Source organism: Bos javanicus, chromosome 10, assembly GCF_032452875.1.
Source record: "Bos javanicus breed banteng chromosome 10, ARS-OSU_banteng_1.0, whole genome shotgun sequence".
Lineage (NCBI taxonomy): Eukaryota > Metazoa > Chordata > Mammalia > Artiodactyla > Bovidae > Bos > Bos javanicus.
The window spans coordinates 92,711,527-92,714,404 of record NC_083877.1 but is presented as its reverse complement, the minus strand read 5'-3'; the positions used below and the strand labels follow the sequence as shown (position 1 = coordinate 92,714,404).

The following is a 2,878-nucleotide window of genomic DNA, read 5'->3' as shown; positions in this document are numbered from 1 at the left end:
TTGCCGGTGAGTTGTACAAGGAAGGTTAAAAAGGAAATAAAGTAAACTGATCTGAAACACAGTACCTGGTGTGAAATATGCTGATATATGATCAGTGAAATGATAAGAAAATGGAGAGACAAGGCAAAAGCTTCATAATACTTTAAAAGAGAGAGAGAAAAAACAGGAAAAATAATGGCTCATGGTATTCTTCCATGTTGTACAACAAATAATATCATCAGCCCAAGGAATTTTGGTTGTTAGTAAGAACAAGAGGAGCAGACACTTTGTTATATGGGAGGAAAGGAAGTAGAGTATTTTCCAATTATGAAAATAGGTTAATCGTAACTTGATTTATTTTTAAGTTCATAGAAACTGAACTAATCTCTTCCTTGTCTGTGAAGGGGAGAACACAAAGGAATAATGTAAAATGGGTATTTAAGTTTACTGAAAATATTAGGAAGAAACTCCCTGACAGAACATATATACAAAGGCTGCTGCTGCTGCTGCTGCTAAGTCGCTTCAGTTGTGTCTGACTCTGTGCGACTCCAAAGACGGCAGCCCACCAGGCTCCCCGTCCCTGGGATTCTCAGGCAAGAACACTGGAGTGGGTTGCCATTTCCTCCTCCAATGCATGAAAGTGAAAAGTGAAAGGGAAGTCGCTCAGTCGTATCCGACTCTTAGCGACCCCATGGACTGCAGTGCACCAGGCTCCTCCGTCCATGGGATTTTCCAGGCAAGAGTACTGGAGTGGGGTGCCATGGCAAACTGTGAAATCAACGTGGAAATGAAATGCTAGGAGGGAACCATTCTTAACCTCTTACGTAAAAATTCAGTCACAGTTTTAAAAGATACAGATCAAATAATGGAGACTCCCAGAAAAATCTCTGAAGCTTCCCTACATGATTTTAGCAGAATAAAAACGATGCTTCCTGGTTAAATGGGAGACTTTTTTTTCCTGTGTCTTAGCCAACTCTCCCTCTGCCCCACTCATATCCTCTCCCCGCCTCCCCCATTTCCTCCCACCCTCTCTCCCTCCCTCTCTCTGTCTCACACACACTTACTCAAAGAGCATCTATGCAAACATCAGTCTCAGCACCAAGGACAGCAACCTTCACTTTGACATTCTGAGGATGTCAAAGACCATCCTCAGAAACCAGGTATACATCTCAGGAGCTCTTGTTTATTTTTTTAATTTGTTTATTTTTAACGGAAGGATAATTGCTTTATAATATTGTGTTTGTTTGTGTCATACATCAACACATATCAGCCGCAGGTATACATATGTCCCCTCAGTCTTAAACCTCCTATCCCATCCCCACATCTCTAGGTTGTCACAGAGCCCTGATTTGAGTTCCCTGAGTCATATAGAAAATTCAGAAGCTCTTTTGAATTCAGATGAGAAATGCTTGACTGCCCAGCTAGCTCAGTCGGTAGAGCATGGGACTCTTAATCCCAGGGCTGGGGGTTCAAGGCCCACGTTGGGCAGTTGCTCTTCAACATTTGGGGCTTCCCTTGTAGCTCAGATGATAAAGAATCCACTTGCAAGGTGGGAGACCATTCAATTTCTGGATTGGAAGATCCCCTGGAGAAGCGATAGGCTACCCATTCCAATATTCTTGGGCTTCCCTGGTAGCTCAGCTGGTAAAGAATCCGCTTGCAATGTGGGAGACCTGGGTTCAATCCCTGGGTTGGGAAGATCCCCTGAAGAAAGGGAAAGGCTACCCACTCCAGTATTCTGGCCTAGAGAATTCCACAGACTATACAGTCCATGGGGTTGCAAAGAGTCAGATACTACTGAGTGACTTTCACTTTCTAGAAGTGCTTGAAGTTTAACTCAAAGTTGTAAACACCTGATCTATAATACCACTTTTCTTTTCAGAATATGATTATCTGTGTTTATTAAAACAGTGGACACTTTACTATGTGTTCAGAATAAATAATTGACAAAACTGAGGATCAGAGTCTGCTAGAGCTGGAAAGATCCTTCAGGAGTCTTCAACCCAGCCTCTGCTTTGTAAAGATGAAAAGAATGAGGACAAGAGGTTATGAAGGTAGTTTCTAAACAGACTTTTTAGCCTGGCTATTATAGAAATGGTAATGTTTCTATGTACTTCAAAGTTTTGACAAAATTGAGGTGAGAGGTTCAAGTTCACAGTACTTGAAGACAGAGTTTTTATTCAACAAGATTCCAACAATCACTTGTCACATTAAAAATGCCAAGTCAAAAATTTTAAATCTAACCCTTGACTCTAACACATTACCACTTTTAACAGCAATTTAACAATGGTAAATTGGCTTTATAACATTGTTTTATTTTTTACAAAATATAACCAATAACTCCACACCTCTTCTGCCACATGCTACATGTTTCAAAAATATGACTGCAGGTTATCTTTAATTTTGTGTCATGAAGACTAGTATAGTACTTGACTTTCTCCCTAGATACACATTTAGTGGAAGTGCTTCTAAGAAGTTAAGTGTGTTTATATTCAATTCAAGCATTACCTCTTTGAGAAGACCAGGCACTTGAAGCGTGGGCTCTATATCCCTCCTCCTCACTTTCATACTAGTCTATGCCTATATATAACAGTCCATTTATCTCTTTATATCAAAATTAGCACTTTAGGGGTCTGCCCTCTAGTTCTGTGAGCAACTTAAGGCTAGGTGCAAAGGCCTTCCCATCCTATCTCTGTGTTCTCAAAATGAGTTCCATAAAAGACATTGTACTATGTCCTGAAGCTGTGCATATGTGTGAAGTCACTTCAGTCATGTCCAACTCTTTACAACCCCATGGACTGTAGCCCACCAGGCTCCTCTGTCCATAGGATTCTCTAGGCAAGAACACTGGAGTGGGTTGCCATGCCCTCCTCCAGAGGACCTTCCCCACCCAGGGATC

At 41.3% G+C, this 2,878-nt stretch overlaps 1 non-coding gene across 1 annotated transcript; it reads left to right on the top strand.

Moving 5' to 3' along the window:
• The first annotated feature begins 1,394 nt into the window (after positions 1–1,394).
• Positions 1,395–1,467, top strand: TRNAK-CUU (transfer RNA lysine (anticodon CUU)). The gene has a single exon. It is a non-coding gene; the product is annotated as a tRNA-Lys (tRNA).
• Positions 1,468–2,878: the final 1,411 nt, after the last annotated feature.